Source organism: Diabrotica undecimpunctata, chromosome 8 (assembly GCF_040954645.1).
Source record: "Diabrotica undecimpunctata isolate CICGRU chromosome 8, icDiaUnde3, whole genome shotgun sequence".
Lineage (NCBI taxonomy): Eukaryota > Metazoa > Arthropoda > Insecta > Coleoptera > Chrysomelidae > Diabrotica > Diabrotica undecimpunctata.
Window position 1 is genome coordinate 140282193 of NC_092810.1, and position 24732 is coordinate 140306924.

Genomic DNA, 24732 nt, shown 5'->3' on the forward strand with positions numbered 1-24732 from the left:
GAAAGAAAACTATGAAAGAATATTATTTATGTCTTTTATGTAGTTTGGGTTTATCTTTTTTATATGTTGTTTTGGTTTATGTTTCATTGGAAGTCCCCCCCCCTTTCCAAAACAAATGTTTAGATCTGCACTGATCATCCATAACATAGACTACCAAAAGGCAAATGATCAAAGTATCAAATTCTGTGTCGAGAGTATAGTAGGGGAGAGTGGACAATGAGACATGTTCCACAGTCACACACTGCATTTTCTGAGGACATGTCAACAGCGCTTTGCATGCTATCCCCACCATAAGGTTTTCTCAACACGTAGAGTCTACGGAGTCTACCAGCAAATCTTAGCTTCAGTTCGTTTGTTCAAATTTGCGTGTCAGCTGGTAATGTGACTTTTGCTCCCCAAAGTAATTATATTGTTCCTTACATCGACCAATCTTATTCGGTTATGCATTGAGTTGATGGTAAGTAAAGCTTAGGCATTTTTGCATGTAAGTGCGTAGCGATATTATTTTTATTTTATCGGATTTAGAAAAAATATCACACTTTGGTAAAATTGTACCTGTGGGATACAGTGGGACAATACTTAGTGGGGCAGACTGAGACGCGTCTCACTGTACACCATCGAGGACGTAGGTTGGATTATAATAAAAACTCATACTACCTATCTGTTTCTTTTTATTTTGTAGATCTTCTTTTTCTGACAGTTAAATGAGAGAAGCCGTGAAATTAGTTACAAAGGACGGGTTTTCATTGGGAAAAGCAGCAGAACTGAAGGGGGTGTCATTTCAAGGTAAATTGTAAAGGAAATGTGGATCGATTAGATTTCGCGTAAAAGATTTTATTTTTTCAATAAACAATAATCTTTCTATTTCAGATACGTGAAAAAACAAAGGGAAAAAGATTTTTTTTTTACATTTATGTTATAAAATAAAGGCCAATTTACAGGATTATTTGTTTGTTTTCAATATATATAGAAAAAATTGTGAAAACATCTCAAATGACTAAAAACGTCTCACTGGAGACCAGTCTACCCTACTAAAAGTACGTGTAAACAGTAGTATATCCAGAATTTCTTTGTTTATTTTATTTAAAAAGATAATGTTATTAATACATATCACAATTAAAAATGTGAGGCTTTTTTATATTCGACTTATATAGACAAATAAACGATAACATTTAGATCATAAACCAATTAAACATTTTTCACAAAAATGTATGTTCTCATTAATTGATCACGTGATTTTACTATGTATAGTAAAGTAGGTATACAAAAATTGGTCCCTGAGAAGAATAGTTATAAAAAAATAAATACATAAATTAGTCTCCGTAACAAAAAAATAGAGAAAAAAATCAAAGCAAAATGGGTGAAATTGATCACTCTAAAATTATTGTAAATGATAAAAAAATATGATAGTAAATTGTAAAATTCACTAAATATTTTGATATTAAACCAAAGGATTATCAGAGCTACCATTGCGCCACAAGAATCGTTGTGAATGTTGATCTTCTTCTATTATACCTACACGAAGAAACATTTCCTTGATGTCTCCAGAAAAGCCAATCTTTCTTTCACGAAATCGTAGGAGGACACCTAATAGAGAAGCAAGTTGGTCATCTCCTTTTAATAACATAGAATATTATATTATAGAATACTATAGAATAGGATATTCCCTATACGGTTGCTGCTGCATCCCAAACTAATCTGAATTTGTCAGGTTTATTAGGATTAAAGGCCGGAAATATGGGAAGATACCATGTTTTTTCTTGATGCTCTAAGAGTTCTTGTTCTGACAGTTTTCTAATATATTTCTTTTCTAGAAAATCTTGAATTTGTTGATTAATTTTGGTACCTAGTTCTGGATTTTTCTTAATTTTCTTCTCTCTACACTCCAGTCTTTGACTAGCCATGGGTTTACTATTAGTTTATTTATTTTATATTTCTTACCAATTTGAACTAGGGTACTTTCTTGTATACTAATAGCACTATCTAATTCTTTGGAATCAGACGGTTTTATATTTTGAACTCCGAGGCTTTCAACTAAAAAGAAATCTTTATTTAAAGTATTAAATTTATTTAAAGTATTAAAGAGTTCTTGGTTAGTAATGCTTTCAGAACTACATTTGCAAATGTGGTACGAGTAGTTTAATTCCACATCGTTATTTGAAAACATTGCAAAAATAGTCCAACCTAACCTGGACTTTGCAGCTATCGGCTGAAGTTCTAGACCTTCCTTCACTTGAAGTGGTAACGCCAAGTCCCAGTTATCTAAGCCTATCAAGATCTGAGGAACAGCGTTCTTATATGATTTGAAAGTTTTTTAGATAGGGAAAGCTTTCTCTAATTACCTTTGCATCGAGAGTTTGTTTTGGGAGGCCTAATTTTCTTACCATTCTGGCTGGTCGGTGGTCAAATTCTTTGGCCCCATTATAATCACCAGCAATAAAAAAGAATACTTTTTCTGACACATCTTCTAAGCGTTGTTGGTTTCCGGTCCATTTTAAGCAAAGTTGTTCTAGGTTTCCCATTATATTTAGCTTTTTAGTAATACTTTCTTCTAACAAAGTAACAAAAGACCCTTCATCTAAAAAGGCAAATGTAGTGACCTCCCTACTTCCATTTCTTAAAACAACGGGAAGTATTTGAAAGCGTATTCCTTGATGTGCATTACTTTCTTCATCTGCAGATAAGAGGTGTGATTTTACTGTTTGCATACCGCTTTCCTTTTTGATAAGCTTTGTACTTTTATTAGATACTTGTTCTGAAAATTCATGAAGAAGAGGATGATGCTTCCTTTGGCATTCTTCTTTGTTGCATTTTACAGGATTTGGTGTTACCAATCTGTATGGTTGCCGTTATCTCTCCATGAATTGGAATAGTGTGGCCTGAAGCTGTTTCAAGAACTAAGTTTGTTTTAGTGGGTTGTAGTTTCCCATTCAGAAATCCGGTTCGAATAAAGGATCTGGTTGCACCGGTATCAATAATAGAGGTGCATTTTTGATTCTCAACGTAGCCCTTAAGTAATAAATTCTGTTCATTTTTATGTAAAGTGTAAGTGCGAATTTGGGGGCTTCTGGATGTCGATCTAGGCGACCTTCTAGCCTCATTCTTTGGATGTTCTCTCCTTGTTTGGGATCGGCTTCTGCAATTGTTTTGAAAATGTCCTATTCTCCCGCAATTAAAACATCTTCTGTTTTCATTTCGAGGTTTTTGTTGAAGATTTTACAGTACGTTTAAAATTTGGGATAAAATAGGTTGTTGGTTATCTGCGGTTGCGATTTCTTCATTTTCTTGAAATTTTATTTCTCTTAATTTCTCTTCCGATTAATTAAAGACCTAAACCTCATCCCAAGTTTGGACTCAATAAAAGTTCTCCCGTCACAACAGGCAGCCTCCCTACGAACCACAAAAATCCTAGATATCCACGACATCACGGCAAAACTCCGTAAAGCCACTAAAGATGACACAATCTTACTTACTGCTCGAAATCCACTTCCCTTTTACTAAAGTGATTCGCATCATTGCCCGCTCCACTAACCAACCCACCTCCTATATCAGAGTATTTACTAACTCTGAAGTCAAGTTCGCCGAAGCACTTTCGAGTGGTATCAAAATCGAGGGCGAACGGTTAAATTGCGAGATCCCAAGATCTGGCAACTCCGTTCCGATTCGATCGAAATACTGCTCGAAATGTTGCAAAAGCGGACATTTCCACAACGAATGCCCAGAAAAATCAAACACATATCCATATTGCGGACAAAATCACAGATCCTCTGCATGCCCCAAGATATCCGATCCAAAATGCCCGAACTGTAGTGGCCCTCATCCCGCCTTCTCACCCAGATGTCCACACAGAAATGTTTTTCCTAACAACGATGACCAAACTCAACCACTGTATACACCGAAACAAATTCCCTCATACGACTTATCCTCCGACATGAAATCCATCATCCATTTCGTATCCATGACCCTATTTAACGTCTTCCCTGAAAAGAGAAGTGCAACCATCCGTACAATCAACCAAATTTCCAATGCCCCATACGGATACGCCATAACCACATCCCATTTCAACAACCGAATCAATCAAATCTTCACCCAACTCCGTAACTAAACACATCCACACCTATACATACTACACACACACTACACAAGTGAGCACCACACACACTCCTTCAGAGTCGATTAATTTACAACAAGGACAGGGGGAGATTGGTTTTCTGTGGTTTCCCAATCTCATTGCACAATGATACCTGATCCTAGGTGAGGACACAGCCACAGCTATCCTCCACGCGATTTCCAAACAACCTTAAAAAAAGGCCAAACGTTCTGAAAGGAACCGTTTTTCCATGGAGCTTGTACTTAGTGACGGGCTTGGATCCAGACGGCGGACAGCAGCTTCAGTGGCCCCACCAGTTTCTTCTTCTCGTCGGTCGTCGATGTGTTTCTTCTGACACTCCTGCCTTTAGCGGCGGCACCCAGTCTAGGTCCTCACATGATCCTACCATGCTGAAAAGCACCATTTATTATTTACGTTTTAACCACCCTTAAAGAAGCACAAAGCTTAAACAAGGTTAAAACGTGCAGTCAGTCAGGAATCATGATTAACCAAGGAGGGGGAGGAGGTAGTTCTTTCACCTTATTTTATATTTTATTTAGTCGGTATTTTATACTTTTGCTATATTGTTATTTCACCCATTTTAAATATTGCAAAAACTGAACTAAACTATTGTTATTTCTTCTTTACATACACCAGTTGCTTCAGCATAAAATATGAAACAACTGATGTCATCTTCATTGTATTCACTTTTTTCGAAAAGCGCCTGCTGCACTCTCATCGCTTATCGCATGTGTATATTATTTTTGTCCCAATTGTTGGTTTTATGATTACATAAAAGTTTATTTAGTTTTGATAAGTTAAGGCATCGTATTAATGTCAGTATAATTAAAGTAAATGATAGAACTTGATAAAAATTGTTTATCTTACATAGTCAAAAATGTGTGTTACCGAAGTTGAAATCTCGTAAAAAAATGTTAAAAGTGTTTACGTTAATAACTGCTTCAGGTAAGTTGTACTTTTGATAAATTGACTGCTTAATCTAACGACTTATTGTTTAAGATCCGATAATGTATAGATATTTTTATAAGAGATTAAACCACTATTACTTGTAATGTGCATTACATATTATATTTGATATGAGTTTCGATTTCCAATCGGAAAATGGTTTTAAAAAATTCTGACATAAAAATCCGCTACTCATAATTTTTATTTCAGATTGTTTTGAAAACGATTTCTATAAAAAATACCACAATAAAACACTTTTCAACTTCCATAATATATACACGATGTCACAAATTATTGGTCATATTTAGACTTCGGCAAATATGCAAATAAAAATGTAGAAAATATGCGCATAAATATGCACGTGTTTACCCGAAAATATGCAAATATTTTACAAAATATGCATACAAATAAATAAAAAAATCGTAAAATAGTAACAATTTTATTTAAAAAAAAAAAAGTGTACATAACTAAATATTTCCTACTATTCATTAAGATTTACATTTATTTTAAGTAACTACATTATTTTTAAGTATGAATAAACTTTTTAAAGAATTATGGTAACAATAAATGACCAAGTGGTGTTCAAAATTTTCTAACAAAAACTTGTGGCTTCTGTCTGAGTACATATATTTATATATGGAAAAACTTCGTTCAACATCAACTGATGTAACGGGAGCATTTTTCAAACTAACCAAAACATTTGGTTCTAAATTAATTGTTTCCGAAATATTTCCAGCTAGAACACTGACTACTTCAGAAAGAATATGGTAACCTTTATTTTTTCCATAGTAGCTTCAAATTTTTTTAAAATATCTTTTCCAATATTACCTCTAACGTTCCGACAACATGACGCAAATTCTTTTATTAATGCTGTACTTTCGAACAATGACAGTTTTGGTGATTCTAACTGAGTAATTGTTTTTTGAACAAAACTAAAATTTGATTTTATAAATGAAAGTTCTTGTTGAAGCAAGTTACTCTGAAAAGTTTGTTTAGAATCCAAAAGAAAAGAGATTGGGAACTTTCATCTGTTAACGCATCAATTATGTTCTTTATTTTAACAAAATGATCTGCATAAAAATTAGCTGCTTCTAACCATGTTCCCCATCGCGTTAAAATAGGTTGTGGTGGAAGAGGAATGTTAGGTAGCATTTCTTTATAAAGTTGAATTCTTATAGGAGATATAAGAAATACTTTTTTGACGCTGGATATCATGGTATTTACAAGAGGAAACTTTTTTCGTATTTCCTCTGCAACTCTGTTTAATCCATGTGCTACACAAGTAACATGTATTAAATCTGGGAAAAATATTTTTAAATTTTGTCCTGCTTTTACCATATAAGGAGCAGCATCCGATAAAATAAGCAGTAATTTATTAGAAGGAATAGTTGTCGGAAGAAAAAAAAGTTGCTAATGTTTCTTGTATAAAACGCGAAATTGTTAAAGCATTTGTTTTCTCAAGTTGCTGGCATGAAATAAGATGAGATTTTGGTAAGGTATCTTCTTTAAGAACACCAATCAATAAATGAGCAATATACTTTCCTGAGGAATCAGTGGTTTCGTCTACAGATATGTAAAAATAATTATCTGCAATTTCTTCCTTAATATTAATTAACACCGACGAGTATAGCCCGTTCACATTATTTCTTAGAGACCGATCACTTGGAACATTAAGTTTGCAATATTTTTTTAGAAACGAACTAAAATTTACATTTGCTAATTTTGAAAGCGGTATGTTTGCAGACACTAATGCGCGACACAAGTCTTCATTAAAAGTTTCTTGCTCATCTAATTTTTTTGAAGTAGATTGGAAACATTTAGCCATTGAAGTTTGATGTTTTCCTCCTATTTTTCCTTTTTTTTGCAATGTGTGAAGCAGTTCTCACATGTTGGTCTATCTGAAATTTCTTCTCACATGCAATCTATAAATAAAAATAAAAACCTTTATTTTAACCCAACCTTTAAAATATAAAAATATACAAGGTGTTTTTGGTTAATCAAATAACTGGTTTGGAAAAAAAACACTCGCTAAGTGTTTTAAATGCAGTATTAATCCACAAATTAGTTTTTGTTACTATACCTATACTATACCTATACTATACCTTACATATAACTTATTTTAAAATTCAACAAAAGTTTTTTTTTTTGTTAATTCAATTACAATAAAAATAATTGTGTTTTAGAATAGCTGACTTCATAAAAAAAAGTAAAGGTGAAAAATTTTTCTAAATACACACCATTGTATTGTACCATGGACAATTTTTTCTCACTAAAGGAAGCTATTTTTCATTTAAAAACAACCTACGAGTACTAAATTTCAAGTAAATACGTTTATTGGTTTTAAAGTTATTGTTGTTATTAACTAACAGAATTTAATTTTTTTTAATTTTAACACCCTGTATCTCGAAAAGTAAATAAGTTTGACCCCTCATTAACTATATCGTTTTGTTCAATTTTTCGAGAAGTATCTACAGTCAAACGTTGTAAGTGTCATTTGGAAACACCCTGTATGTATGAAATATTAGATATTTAATAGAAAATATTAGATACTTACAATTTTGCCACAGACTGAACAGTAGATTTTTCCCATATCCATAGACAGCTCTTTATAAGGTTTAATCCAAGTTGAAGCACTGGTTGTTTTAGGCATTATAAAATCACAATCTTCCTTTTTGTTACGCACAACGAGTGTTTACGCTTTGAATATCAAAACAAAAATGATTTACAAATCTGAGCATCAAATTAGAAATGTTTAGGTACCTAATTCAATAAACTGGGAGATTTTGGAAAATCCCTAAATTAGGAACAAAACTATTAGCCGTTTACCTGCTGTTAAGATACAATAAATTGTAGATAGATTTGGGGATTAGATCATAAAATGCAAATGAGCGAACCCTTAGCGATTATCCAATAACTGAATGCCTCAGTGACCGAGACTTTCTAAGAATGTTGAGGGCTACTTAAATTGATCTTCTTTGAAATTGTAAATGTTTTGTACCTGTAGAGATTACGTACTTAGATCATTTCTTGATTAAAATGACTACAAAATTTTATACAAGAATTGAAATAAATTGGTATGTTTAAAAATTTTCAAATACAGTATAAAAATCTGAACTTTTATGCACTTTATGCAAACTTTTATACAAATATGCCAAAATATGAAATATTTGCATAAAATATGCACAATATGCAAAATATGCAATATGCATATTTGCCGAAGTCTAGTCATATTTAATATGGCGATTTTTAGGGCTTCCCCCTAAAACCTTCCCTTGCAGGGGGTAAAAACGCAAAATATAATTCATCGGCAAATGAAAGTCGTCAACTACTTCATTGATTTACTAGAATACGTTTCGCTTTTATTATTTTTTTAAAAGCATCCTCAGTTCTAAAAACAATTTGTAGGTTTTTTTGATATTATAAAAACTCTACGATAACTTAACATTAAAGCTTAACTAACTAAACGAGAAAAAAATCCAAAAAACACAAGAAAAACTGTAAAAGAGCAATAGGTATTGTTTATTTATTTTATTTAAGCTCGTTCAAGGGTCAAACCACACTGAGTTTGGTTGACCCTTGAAAGAGCTTAAGCTAACATCCAAATGAAGCCATCGGTCAAATTAAAAAAATCACCAACAAATAATATAAATGAACAATAGTGCTCTTTTACAGATTTTTTTTGTGTTTTTTGTTTTTTTTTCTCGTTTAGTTAGTTAAGTTTTAATGTTAAAAGTTATCGTAGAGTTCTTATAACATCAAAAAAACCTACAAATTGTTTTTAAAACTGAGGATATATATATATATATATATATATATATATATATATATATATGTATTAGAACGTGGCCTGGGTTTCTAGAACGTATGATGTTCTTCTTCTTCTTGCAGTACCGTCTCCTATCGGAGGTTGGCTACCATCACAGCAATCTTTACTTTGTTGGCTGCAGCTCTGAACAACTGTATTGAACTGCACCCATACCACTCCCTTAAATTTCGCAACCAGGAAATCCTCCTACGTCCCACATTTCTCTTTCCCGAGATTTTTCCTTGGATTATGAGTCTAAGCAGAGAGTACTTTTCTCCTCTCATTATGTGGCCCAGATATTCCAGTCTTTTCGTTTGTATGGTTTTTATGACTTCGCATTCCTTCCCCATCTTCAGCAGAATATCTTGATTTGTTACTCTTTCTGTCCATGGTATTTTCCACATTCTCCTGTAACACCACATCTCGAATGCCTCAATGTTTTTGATGTTTATCTTTTTCAGTGTCCAGGCTTCCATGCCGTACAGCAGAACGGAGAAAACATAGCACCTTAACATTTTCGTTCTTAAGTTTATATTTATGTCCCGGCTGCATAGGAACTTTTTCATTTTGACAAACGATTGTCTCGCTATCTCTATTCGCCTCTTGATTTCTCTTGTCTGGTCATTAGTATCAGTGAACCAAACACCTAAATATTTGTAGGACGTAATTCTTTCAACTGGCTGATTATTTATGGTTAAATTCACATTGGTGTATAGCTTCTTTGTTACAATAATGAATTTAGTCTTTTTGATGTTCAGTTTTAGACCATACTGTTTGGTATGTGTGTTTATATTTTCTATCAAAAAATGTAAATTTGCTAGGTTATCTGTAACTATTAGCGTGTCATCAGCGTATCGTATATTGTTAATTAACTCTCCGTTAATGTTCATACCAATGTTTTGTTCTAGGAGCGCTTCCTGACATATTGTTTCGCTATATATATTGAATATTAGTGGAGAAAGCACACAACCCTGACGCACACCTCGACGAATCTCAATTTCTTGGGTTAACTCATTATCAACTTTGATTTTTGCTGTTTGTCCCCAGTTCAACCTGGATATGATGTTAATGTCGCGACTGTCGATGTTTTTGCTTCTTAGGATTTTATACAGCTTTTGGTGTCTGACTTTATCGAAGGCCTTCTCAAAATCTATGAAACCTAGGTAGAGGTCTTGGTTTACATCCAAACATCTTTGCATTAACACACTCAGGCCAAACAAAGCTTCCCGTGTTCCCAGTCCACCTCTGAATCCAAACTGTGTGGCGTTTGTGTCCTCTTCTAATTTATTAAATATTCTTTTGTGAATTATTTTTAAAAATACTTTTAGTGTGTGGCTCATCAATGCTATAGTATGATGTTCTACTATAATGCTTTTGTTTTGTCACACCAAAAATATTTGCAGGTTTATTTTGATATTATGAATACATATAAAAAATGCAAGATGAATGCACTATAAATAACCTATAGTATCATGTTCGCAACTTAGTAACAAACAAACTTTAGTCTAATAGTCGTCATCGTTTCTCCACGGGTGGTAACAACTAAAAACGGATTGATTTTTTCTATCTTAATTTATTTGTTATTTCCTCCCCCGTACCAAAAAATGGACAATACGGGTTATTTGCCACCTCATAGATTTAGCAGTCATTAGCGCTTGGCTTCAATATAGACAGCGTGAAAGAAGTAAAGGCAGTAAAAATATTTGGCAATTGAGACACTATAAAATAAAATTGGGAGGGAAACTAATTGAACAAAATGATATGGACAACGATTGCGATAGCGATGAAGAAGGTATAGTTCAATTAACGCCTAAACACAGAAGAACGCCTATTACTCCTTTACCACCAGTTATACAAAGGCAACAAAAAGCAATACAGATGCCAAATTATGCCCCTAAACAAAACAGATGCAGAAAAGATGGCTGCTCTATAAAAACAACAATATTTTGCAAAAAATGTTCAATTTTTTCATGTTTTACAACTGCAAGACGTTGTTTTTCACGAAAATGCATAAATTTTATATTTTTATTATTTCAAAAATTTATAGAATGTACATTTTTTTGTTATAAGAATGAATCTTGTTTTTGTAGTCTCAAAAATAAAAGCCATATTAACTTCTTTAATTTTTTTCATTTTTTTACCTTTACTAATCTCGTAATATAGGCAACCAGAATCCTATGAGAACGACATTATTTTTGATTTAAAAGATTAACAACCTACATCTGTCCTTTATGTAGGACATTAATAAAATCAATATTTTAGGATTAAGATTTTTTTAAACATTTTTTCAGATACTTTTTAGACTTCCTTAAACAAGTCAAAGCTAAAAAAACATTACTTTAGGCAGGAAGTTATAGTGTGTCGCTCATTAACAATGAAGATAAAGTGTAGTGTCCTTTTGGTAGTCGCCTTGAATAATGAGTATCAACATATGCATAAAATACTCATTTTGATTTTATAGTCAAAACATTTAAAACCCTATCTCCAAATGATCATCAATTTTTTCATTATTTCAAATATTTCATATTTATTTAATTTTATACAGAAACACTAACAATTTGATTGCAAAACTTTGTCCTTTGGTCAACCATTTTTTTAGTAGATACTGTACAGTTTTTTGTAAACAAACATGTTATGTTAAGTTAATAATATTAATAACAAAGAAGTGCATGTAAACACATAATTAAGGTAAAAGATCAACAAAACAAACAAAATAAAGAAAAAAGTGCAAATCTGAGCACTGAATTAGCAAATCAATTTGTTTAATTGTACATATTATTACCTGTACGTATTACATGTAGTATGTAAGAGTAATACACGCTATAAATCATTTAAAGAAAATACATATTATTTAATAAATTTTCCAATCTCTTTATTCCTTTATAAACTAAAAATATTTACTTAATAACTATCTCTTTATAATGACTACATAACCAGTGACAAATGACGTATAATTATTCAAATTAGACGTAGTTTTTGTGGATAGTTAGTGCTGGTTTAATTACGGAAAGCCAGACAGAATAAGCAAATTATAAATTATGATATATACAGGGTGCGGCAGATAAACGGCCAATTAAAAATATCTCGAGAACTAAAGGAATCATGAAAATTGGATTTTGGAGAAATGGGAGAATTGGGAGGGGTTAAAAAGTGATCTATTTAATGAAAATATTTTCATCTATTTACTTCTTCCGGTTATACCGGAAGTTGCTTATAATTTCTTTGTTTTAATAGAACACCCTGTGTATTTTTTAATTTTAGAAATATTCTCGTTATTCTGAACATTTTTTGTTACTACTTCCCGTATACCTATTGTGAACCGTTTTTTAATTATAATGGTTTTTGTACGAAAATTACACTTTTCTACCATGTACCTATATAAAGTTCAATATCCTCTAATGTAATTTGAATAAAAGTATAAATGTTAACTGGTTAACATCAGACTGAAGCTTATCCTTTGAAACACACTTCAAGTAATATACAGTCCATCTAATTTACTTACCCTTGCACGTCATTATCATTGACAGAGATATCACGAAGTTGACATAGTTGCCAAAGTATAAAAAAATCCTGAATCCATTTTAAATCAAATAGGTCACATAATTATTGCAAAAGTGGATTATACAACAAAACAAATTAATATTTAATGTAAATAAATAGAAACAAAACAAGAGTCAAAAAATAATCCTGTTAAAAACAATTTGACCCGCTTGTATGCGTCGTATAAAGATGTAAAATGGAATACTTAACCAAAAACAAGACTTTTTTCATTACTTATTTACTTTGAAATATGATATGATATCTAACGAAAAGTATACTTACTTCGTTCATACATATTGTAAATTTGTATTACGAATTTCGATTGTATTTATTAAATTAGTATTGGTAACTTTCTTAGGCCTGGTGCGTTTTTTGGGCGGTGATAGAAGTGTATTAGTTTTTACGGCCTGAGAAATAGAACTCACAGTTGAAATATGTAAACTTAAAGCTGCAGCTACACGCTAAAACAAGAGTGTATATTTTAAGCATCTACAATAATATACATATACAAAATGGGGCCTTTATTATCACGTTCCTGTTCTAAATAGTGAATAAAAGAAGCTACCATCTCTTTACAACAACTATTTAAATTCTTACGTGACATTTTTGAAATAAAACACACAAATTTTGTTCTAAAAAGAACATATTTTATTAAATAGGTAAAAATATAAAACAAGAGGTATTCACTTTAAAATTCAAAATAATAAAGTACAAAAAGTGTCAACACCGCAACTGTCAAATAAGTGTTATCAATTTATGCCAAAATATCACCTTCGTTCGATTACAGTTACAGTGTGTTCCGAACAAATGTTCTTCATAAAAACGCTTCATAATGCATTAATACAAATTAAATGAAACATATTATTGTTAAAATTTCATCTTTATATTCCAAAACTAATTATCCTATAGACAAATTTGAAAAAACGAATGTAGTATACAGCATTAGTTGTACTCAGTGTGAATCTGACTATGTTGGTGAGACCGGAAGAAATCTTTCAAATCGCATTATTTCTCACAAAAGTGATTGCAGAATTAAAAAACCATCTTGTGCTTTGGCAGAGCATGTAATCGATAAAGACCATATTATGGATTTTGAAATTAAATTAAATTAAAATTTTATGTAGTGAAAGTAACAAATTCAAATGGACTTTTTTGGAAATGGTTTGTATTAGCAAAAGTGATAATAGTTTAAACAAAAGATCAGAAATTCAAAACCTAAGCAAAATTTATAATTATATTATTTCTTTAAAATTTATATATAAAACTTGAAAAATATCACATTTTTATTTAATTTTCCATATATCTGTTACATTTTTTCAGACATCTATCAATGGTGAATAAATCTTCTTCTTTTTTGTTACTAAACAAAAAAGAATTTTTAAACAAAATTTTATTTTTGACAATATAATTGTCAAAGGTAAACATTCTAAGTTGGCATTTATGACATTGAGGCTTATTTGTAATTGGTTGCTACTTTAAACTATTTATAAATTCAAATATTTTTTTGTTAAGAAAATGTTTTCAAAATTATTAAAATTTCAGGGAAGAATTTATTAGATAAGGGCATTTTAGTATTAATTCTTTTTGACATGTATTTGCAGCAATCTTTATTAACGAAACTAATTTTATTTGGTGAGTTAAAAAATGTTTTTCTCTATAGTTCAACTTTGTAAGATATTTTGTCTTTTTTAGCAGCTCTTGATAAGAATTGTAAACACAATTGAAAGCTCGAGATATTAAATAGTTAACCAATAGCCCCTTTTATTGACTCCAACCCATCAAAAACATTTATATATAATATATATATATATATATATATATATATATATATATATATATATACATATATATATATATATATATATATATATATATATATATATATATATAAATAAAGTTTTATTTTGAGGTTGCAGTCATTAATAGGGCAGGAAAGTAAAACTCTTTGTTATTTAATCAAGCTTTCGCAAAATTTATTTGCTTCTTCAGGATATGCTAAAATATGGTATCAGTAAATACAACGAAATTAGAACTAAATAGCATTGTATAAAACTAGTAAAAAAACTTACAACATGAGGTTAATCCATTAAATTTTCAAATTTGCAAAACATTAAAACTTAACTTATTTTAAAAATTATACAGTTATGTAAGTACAATATTCCAATTTAATTTAATTTTGTAAAAATTCATTTTGACATTGATTGTTTGATTTATGTCAGAAAGACACTCGTTTCTGTTTATTATATTTTTTGTTGTTGATAACTAGCTCTTGATTGTTATTATGGTTACGTACAAAGTGGCGCCAAATATGAATATTTAAATTTTTTGAAATTCTAATATTTATAGTCAGAAAATCTAATATTGGAAAATTATAGTATTAATTTTCGTAAGACAGAATGTAATTATAGATATTGCTTAGTTTATCAATATCAGTTTTTTTATTAACGCATTGATATTTATTTATGCATACCATTTCTAAGAATTCTCTTTTATTTAATTGGTTTTCGCGTCTTAATATATTAGTTTCATTGAAATTAAATAAATGATTTTTATTAATTGCATGATCTATTAATGCACACGTATTTTTATTATTTCTAAGGTCACTTTTATGTGATGTTAGTCTGCCTATTAGATTTCTAGATGTGTGTCCGATGTATGACTTATCACAATTTTCGCATGGTATTATATAAACTACATTTGAGCTATCCATAATGCTAATAGGTGATTTAGTTTTTGTATACAATGATGCTAATGTTTTAACATTTTTAGTTGCAATTTTAATATCAGAATAGTTAGCAAAGACTTTAGTTAGTTTGGGTGTTAATGTTGGTATGTAAGGTAGTGATGTGAAAGTAAATTGAGATTGCACGATTTGTTGATTTGGTTCTCTTGTTTGATTCATGTCAATCATTCTATTATTAGGATTATTAAATAAAAATTTGTTAATTATTTTAATTGGGTACGAATTCTCTAATAAAATGTCTTTAAGTTCTAATGTAGTTTATATAATACCATGCGAAAATTGTGATAAGTCATACATCGGACACACATCTAGAAATCTAATAGGCAGACTAACATCACATAAAAGTGACCTTAGAAATAATAAAAATACGTGTGCATTAATAGATCATGCAATTAATAAAAATCATTCATTTAATTTCAATGAAACTAATATATTAAGACGCGAAAACCAATTAAATAAAAGAGAATTCTTAGAAATGGTATGCATAAATAAATATCAATGCGTTAATAAAAAAACTGATATTGATAAACTAAGCAATATCTATAATTACATTCTGTCTTACGAAAATTAATACTATAATTTTCCAATATTAGATTTTCTGACTATAAATATTAGAATTTCAAAAAATTTAAATATTCATATTTGGCGCCACTTTGTACGTAACCATAATAACAATCAAGAGCTAGTTATCAACAACAAAAAATATAATAAACAGAAACGAGTGTCTTTCTGACATAAATCAAACAATCAATGTCAAAATGAATTTTTACAAAATTAAATTAAATTGGAATATTGTACTTACATAACTGTATAATTTTTAAAATGAGTTAAGTTTTAATGTTTTGCAAATTTGAAAATTTAATGGATTAACCTCATGTTGTAAGTTTTTTTACTAGTTTTATACAATGCTATTTAGTTCTAATTTCGTTGTATTTACTGAAACCATATTTTAGCATATCCTGAAGAAGCAAATAAATTTTGCGAAAGCTTGATTAAAGAACAAAGAGTTTTACTTTCCTGCCCTATTAATGACTGCAACCTCAAAATAAAACTTTATTTTACATAACGTGTCAGTCAATAATACCTAACTACTTTATATATATATATATATATATATATATATATATATATATATATATATATATATATATATATATATATAAGCTGTATAATTATATATACGACGACGCGCTAGGAATAACCTATAGTAAAAGGTTATTCCTAGCGTTGTTCAACAGCTTTCAGTAAGAGGCTTTGAATTTGCAGTTCACCTATTTCGCTATCGAAAGAGGTCTCCCGACTATATATTTATACACTATACAATTTACACTCTCCGGCACAAAAAACGGGCCTTTGAATTTTTTATTGTAACTTTTATCGACGATTGCCATGCACTGATAGAGCGTTTTAAGGTATGTTTTAGACAGGAAATGCGTACGAAAAACTTTTATATAAAGAGAACTATACAAACTTATAACTATAACTTATAGAGAACTATACAAAATTAATACAAAAAAAATAAATTATAACAAATTATTACCTATTCAATTATCTTCAGAGGTGCATACGGGACAACATGATTTTGCAGTATCTCATTTATGTACCTATTAGTACTTAAAGATGCTCTAGGAACAGCATACAATTCTGTACGTGCCTTCAAAGATATACCGATAAGAATATATATAGGAACGTAGAGATCTCCCTTGCCAAATGTGTTCTGGCTACACAATGTTCCCTGGAAAGTGTAGGTCTTATAGCGGGTCTTCGAGCAACCAGATTAACCTCATCTACATGTCTTCTGACGGTTCGTTTACTGATATTTACGTTTCTGATATACCTTATGTATAAGGTAATGCATACCTCATATAAGGTTAGATTTTCTAAATTATTTAGATAACTTTTCGATAATTCCTTACGATGTTTGCAAACTGTTTATCAAATAGTAGAAACCCCTGTATGAGAATTACTTTGATTTCACAAAATACGATATCATTTCGTTATTATTATTTTTTTATTTGATTTGCTACAATATAAATGTCTGTTTAATTAAAGATCATTTTTATACTCTGTTATCGTGTCCAAGAACATCTGGCATATTAAAAGAATATTTTGTCAAAGCATATTACATACTAGCTACTTTTTCACGATAAATTAATATAATTAACCTAATTATTTGTTCTAAAAAGCTAATTATTCTTTTAATCGCTATTGGGAGCGGAACAAAATGTTGCAATATATTAAAAATATTTTTCAACTATTCCGTATGATCTAGTTTCAACCATCAACAATCAAACTTTGTACCGTTGTATGTATTGATCTAAATGTGGCCGTGTGAAATAGTATTTTAATACAACTTAATTTTTATTGAGATACAAACTTTTATCTTCTGTAAAATTAAAAACTTTGAAAAATTGAATTAAACATGTTAGGGGTTTGTTTCCCTTATGTTACAGACGTAATCTCTTAAGGTTAGAACACAATAGAACTGACCCATATAAGAGCATTTGAAATGTGGACTACGAATTCTCTTACGGGTGCCATGGGCCGCACATACCATAAATAAAGGAATTTTAAGAACACTAGGCTGTGGACGAGAACTAGTCAACATCGTTAAGGAAATAATGTAATCATTCAAAGTTGTTGTAGGCGACACAAATCTCTTAGATACTTAGAAACATAGAAACAGTGATTACTCTTTACTGATACATTACATTCAGTATAATTCACTATTTTCAACAAATTTTGCCGGCTTCTTGACCGAGTAAATTAAACACGTCTGTCTCCCTTGACCAAAAATTCAAACCTAACTTTCGACCTTCGATCGATCTGTGTCTTACAGGCCTCTACCGTCTCCTTACCTCTCCTCCGATCATTGCAATGAGACAACCCAAAAATCTTGTCAAACCGCTTCAAATTATATCGCAAAACGACCTTGAATCAAACAACTTTTAAAATTGTAGAAATACACACGTATTATATGGATTATTTAACTTCGTAGCCGAATTCCTTCTTGGGGAGTGTGGGATGTGTACATTCTTCTTCTTCAAGTGCCCTCTCCGCTACGGAGTTTGGCAATCATCATTGCTATTCGTATTTTCGAAGCTGTTGCTCTAAATAATTGGTTAGATGTGCACTGGAACCAGTCTCTTAAATTTCGCAGCCAAGATATCCGTCGTCTCCCCACACTTCGTTTGCCCTGAATCTTTCCTTGGATAATTAACTGGAGCAATCGGTACTTTTTCCCTCTCATCAGATGACCAAAATATTACAACTTTCTTCTCGTGATGGTGATCAACAGCTCGCGTTCTTTGTTCATTCTTCGAAGAACTTCACTATTTGTTACTTTGTCTGTCCAAGGTATTTTCAAAATTCTTCTCTATATCCACATTTCGAAGGCTTCTAGTTTATCAATATTGCTCTTGTTTAAATTCCGAGTCTCTACTCCGTACAGCAGTATCGAGAAGATGTAGCATCTAACCAATCTCATTTTCAGGTTTAAGTTAATGTCATGACTTCCCAGAATATCCTTCATATTAACAAAAGCAGCTCGAGCCTTTCCAATTCTAGTTTGTATTTCTTCTGTGATGTCATTGTTGTTATTAACGCTTGTTCCCAAATATTTATATTTGTGCACCCGTTCGATTTCGTTATTGTGAATGTACAGGTTTGCATTCAATCTTTGTTTTTTTTTTAATAATCATGAATTTCGTCTTCTTGACGTTACGATATTTACATGAAGACACCAAATTTTATATTTAGCCCAGGAACGTACTAGATAATTTTTAATTATTTGAATATAAGATAGTTTTCAGGGAACTTTCTGCATGCTAGATATCTAATTTTTTTCTTGTAAAAGTATAGGTCTGTACAATCATTTCAGGAGTCGATGCTTTTATATTTTCTTTCTCTTTTTTCTGTAAAACTTCTCAAGTAGCTTTTTCTCCTATGCGAGGCACTCTGTTGTTCCCGATGAAGTGAGCAACAGTAATTACCCATTATGTTGGTTTTCCAACGTGCCTGGTATCGTTTCTCTAGCACCTGGATATCCTGGTGGAATCGTTTGCTTGATCTTCACTGACATCACCCAGAATTTCAGGGAAAAAGTCAAGATAGTTATGAAAACATAACTATCTTGTGAGGCTCAAAAATATCCCAAATCTTTAAACTTATCTAATAAATTAGCTACTATAAGCTCGTAGTTAGGATCTTTCACATTACCTAAAAACTTGGTTACAACTTTTTTGAATGCAATCCAAGCTTCTTTTTCCTTAATAGTCATCTCGGTTTTAAAGTTGGAGTCGAACATCATTTTACGAATATCTGATCCAACAAAAACACCCTCTTTCAGTTTGGCTTTTGATAGATGAGGAAACTTTCCACTCAAGTACTTGAAACATTCTCCATCTTTGAGCAGGACTTTGACAAACTGTTTCATTAAGCCTAACTTGATGTTACAGGTGGAAAGGGGATCTTTTTTGGATCTACCAAAGTTTTTTACAAAATGTTCTTCTCGCCAGGTGATAAAACATTTCTTATGGGCCATTATTTTGTGAACCAGTGTTTATTTCTTGCTCTACTGTCCCATTCACAAATCATGGAAACTTTGTTGTTGACCAAGTGGCATGCAAACAACTTTTAAATCCCCACAGATCATATAATTGTGAACTGAATAGCTCATGAACTGAATGAGCAATAGGAAGTGAAGCATAAATGTTCCCATTGTGTAAGAGTACAGCTGTTAAACTTATTTTTGAAGAGTCTATAAAAAGCCTCCATTCATCCTTATTATACTCAATACCAAACTCATTCATTAGACCACCAATATAATGATCGTAGACCAAATCCCCTTCCTGTCTAAAAAACTGAGCCAACTGTTGATTTCTGTACGTGTACTTGTAAATAACTCTTTCTTTTAATCTTGAGCCAAGCAATTCGGATTTTCCCTTTGTTAAACCCAAATCTCTTACTTAAGTCATCTAACTCAGCTTGTATAAACAAGTGTGGTTGTTAATTTTCTGAAGGACACTGAAATTCACCATCACTTCCTCAGATTCTATTCTCTAGTATTTAAAATGTCATCAATACGTAGAGGAGGCTCAGGAACTGGCAGTCAAGGTCCATGCTCTACCGGGCGGATAGCAGAGGGGAGGTTAGGACAAAAAATCACTTTCTTATTTTTGGAGTTATATCCAGAAACATCGACAGTACAAAAATAACAATTCTTTGGATGATTTTTACTTTCTCCATACCATAGGCACTGCAAATCTGAGAGCTTTTTCTCTTTCTTCGACCACTTCCTTAAATCCTTAACACAAACATAACATACATTGTGAGAAGCCCAACCTTTGTCTTTATCACCAATTTTCACACCAAAATATGCAAAGTACACCTTTTTTACAAAGTCAGTAATGTTTCTCTGATGTTTTTTAATAATAAAATCGCCAGATATGTAACAAAATGTATTTGGGCAGTTTTTACAACCGCGATAAGCCATACTTAAAAGCGTATGAGTCAAACACTGAAAAGTGATGTTATGTTTCTTAGAATAAAGGAAATATACAGCTGTTAATGAAAAGGAATAAGAACAAAGAGTGTTCATTAACAGTGCTATCAATCAAGTAATATTAGATTTATCTGCTCGTTAAACAAAATAAAATGTAATTATGCAATTTTAAATATTATATTGAGAAAGAATGGTGGGTGATACAGCATTTTTGATATGATTTTCGGACTCAGTACACTAAAATACGTAAGATAGACGTAATTATATCAAAAAAAGCTTTTGCATCGTGGGCCTGTGTTATTTACTTAGTTTAAAATTTTTCCAAATACAGTAAAACCTAGATATAACGGACTACTTGGGGGGAGGGGGTGTCCGTTAAAGCCGAAAGTTATATAAAAATATGGTTAAAATAAATCAAAATACTTTTTGTGGATGTTGCTGTGTATATCGACGAGCTTGCTGTTGGTAATCCCGTTTTGAACAAGTTTCGTTTGCACTTTCCATGTTTGCTGTTTTTCTATGATCAACTCCCTAAATACAGTTTAATTTAATAATCAATAAATATTGTTAGATCGTCGAGATGCGATCTTACCTCTGATAACTTCATTTTAAACAGTGTTGTTTTGTCGTCTTGTTTGCTATCTTTACTTGAAGGTGACCCAGGGTCACCTTCATCTACTTCTAGCGATTGTAAAACATCTTCCTCAGCTACATGTTCTCCGGCATTAATATGTATTGTCCTACAGAAATTAGTAACTTTCAACCCTTCTAAATCTATGTCTGCATCATGGCTATCAAACAAATTCTTCCAACCATTTTTTAATGTTTGCTCTTTCACCTCCTCCCATGCTGCAGCAAAATTAAAAATTGTTGATTTTAAATTGTAAGACCTTAAGTTTTGCAAGGTACGTTGCGCTCTTGTATCTTCTGCATTATCTCCATCGTACAATACAACCATTACTTCGTGTAAAAACTTTCTGCGATATATTCGTTTGGCTGCCAAAATTATTCCCTGATCCATGGGTTAAATAAGCGATGTTGTATTTTTTGACAAAAACATACGCCTGAAGTTTCCATCTACTGAACGTAGAATATTTTCAGAGGGGTGAGCAGGACCGTTGTCTAAAAGCAATTTCACCTCTTCTGACGGTATGCCCAATTTTTTCTTTTGAAATTTTCTCACTGAAGGTACAATTTCTTTGAAAAACCAATTTTTGAAAATATCTGAGGTGAACCATGCCTTCTTAGAGCTATAGTATGAAAGGGGCATATGATGCATTGTGTCTTTTAAAACTCTAGGTTTGCAAGATTTGCCAACCACTACAGGTGTCAATCTATGCGATCCATCAGCGTTAGCACAAAGAAGTGCCAAGATCCTGTCCTTGCTGATTTTTCTTCCAGAATCCGATTTTTCATATTTGGAGGCTTGTACGCTTTCAGGCAAAGTACACCATAACAAACCAGTTTCGTTAACATTGTAAATCTGAGATTCTAATAGCATTTCGTTACTTACTTGCTATATTTGCTACTAATTTTTGCCTAAAAGCTTCTGTTTCTTCTTTTGGTGCAGTTGAAGCTTCGCCGTAAATTCTTTTATTCATGATTCCGTGCCTTTTACGAAAGCGCCAGAGCCATCCATCACTTGCTCTGAATGGTATGTCCATATGATTTGCTAACTTAATTGCAGCAAATTTCAATTCGACTGCTCGGACCAGGATCCCACTAGAACGTTGTTACCCATACCATTTTAAGATTGCTTCTTTCAGTGAAGTTTCACGAGCCAATTTCATTCGTTTTCCAAGATTGCTATGCTCTCCTACATCACACATGAATGCAAATTTATTTATTTTGTATTTGTTTTTTTATGTCCGAAAGTTTGCTTTTTATGCCATATTGATTACATATATGAGACGCATGTGTAATATAAACAGTATGTTTTTATTTTTTTTTACATTTGACCGGATTTTTGTCCGTTATATCCGAAGTCCGTTAAATAGAGGTCCGTTATATCGAGGTTTTACTATAATGTTATTTATTTGTTTGCACTTCTGGATATATAAGATGTTTATTGTGCAATTATTTTAGATTTATATCTTTAAAACCTAAAAAAATACGAAATTTAGGACTACCTTATCAACTAACGATCATATAAAAACCAGTTACAAAATATATTATCTGCTAATAAAAGCCGATCCCAAAATTTTAATGAAGTGCATCAAAGTATTAATTTATTTAATTTAATTGTTGAATTGATTAGGATTGAAGGTAGGTTCCATTCTACTAAACATATGCGTGCACACCCACACCAAGTACCTACCCACTTTACTTTTATATTACATTTATCTAAATTTTCGAGTCGGGTATAACGGGTTATGTTTGTATTTTAGTGTTAGTTAATTGTTTTATTAAAATTCACGGTAGCGTTGCGGTAACTTGATTGTGATCGATCTAATAATAAAGAACTACCTTAAGCTGCTCGAATACTAGGTGTGTATCAATGTATTTAAAATATTAACGCTGTACTGTTTGGTTTAATGTTTCTTGCACTTTTTATGTGCCATAATTCATAATGTAAATATTGATGCGTCTGACCAATATATGTTTAATTACAGTCTTTTCAATTAACTTTGCAAACTACATCTGATTTACTGTTTTTATTGATACTAGGTTTGGATTTTGAAAAATATTTATTGACTGTTTTTAGTTACCGTAGAGTTGGGTGACTTGACTACAATTTGGATATTAATTCAGTAATACCTGCCACACTGATAAATATATCACGAAACAAAAAATATGGTGTTATGCCACTTTTGGCATAAAATAGAACATGTATAAATTTTTTTTGAAAAAACCAAAATATAGGAAAAAAAAATAAAAACCGTGTTTCTCAAGTCACCCTCAAGTCTGTTAAGCAAAAATCAGTGTAAATGGCAAGTAAAGCTCTCCCATAGATGACTTGATGTTTAACTTGATGTTGCTATCTCGAAAAATCTGTTACTATTGTACAGAGTGAAATAAATTTTTAAGGCAACTTACTTCAAAACTTACTTATTCTGACAAAATATAAAAATAATAAATTAAAATATTCTCAAAAAGTTTAGATTGAATTAGACTTAAACCTTAGCTAACAATATTTTTATTAATGTAGTTACCTAACCTATTAGTTTATCTTCAATTGTTCAATTTGTTTATCTTCAATTAAGCTTCAATCAAATATGTCAAAGATTTTAAAAGTTCTCGGCGAAGAAGTTGTGGAGCTGGAAGACGTACGACTTCAATTCTGTTGCTGTCTCGATTGGACTATTATATCTAGTCTAGATAGCATTTTTGAATGATTTTTGACAGTTGTTCGGAAAAATAGAAAACTTCTTTTGTGTGCTATAGAAGGCTATAGGTATTGGTGTAAAAATTTAAATTTCTTCCAGGGCAAACATTGTTGTTTGCTGATGTAATAAATAATTAAATGCTCATAAATAATATAAGTAAACTGCATTGAGAAAATGGTCCTGCAAAGGAGTGACTAAAACTTTGAACACATATCTAGTGGGCACAACAATAAGTGACCAAACGGGTGAGCAGTTTTCAAAGAAGTGAACACTTCCGTGAGCATAATATCTGGCTCCGGCTTTATATGAAGTCAGGACACTTCTCATCGATGTCGATTTACGTGAACTATTAGAGAATGTTGCAAATAATCTTTTATTTCGACAATACATCTACAGTTTGCCCTTTAATCTACCACAAAGACTGCAACTGATGGTGTTTTATCAGAATTATTTCGATTTGATTCTCCTTTTGGTTTTCCTAATCTCAATACATATTAGGTTGGTTTATTAAATTTTTTTCACACTTTCACTGGCACTTCATCACTCGAAATTAGGACATTTATAATGACGGTTACATTCTTAGGTTATTTCGCATCAATACCTTTAAAGACAACTACGGATTGTACTCCAAATTCATTTTTGTTATAATTAATAATCTAAATGCACCTTGTATACACTCTGTAACTGTATCGACTATCGGATAACTTCGAATCTAATGACATTTTAACATTCTAATTAAAAAATATTGTAGCAGCCGTT

The 24732-nt window shown here is 31.4% G+C and overlaps 1 protein-coding gene across 2 annotated transcripts in view; it reads left to right on the top strand.

Moving 5' to 3' along the window:
• Window positions 1-4912: 4912 nt before the first annotated feature.
• LOC140448114 (ATP-binding cassette subfamily C member 4-like) overlaps window positions 4913-24732 on the top strand; it is a 66279-nt gene continuing 46459 nt past the window's right edge. Inside the window, exon 1 of one of the 2 annotated variants that reach the window (XM_072541187.1) lies at window positions 4913-5056. The gene's annotated coding sequence lies outside the window, so the exon portion shown is untranslated. Of the gene's footprint in view, window positions 5057-23001; window positions 23135-24732 lie in introns of those variants that run through there. The other variant, XM_072541188.1, reaches the window with a different exon arrangement.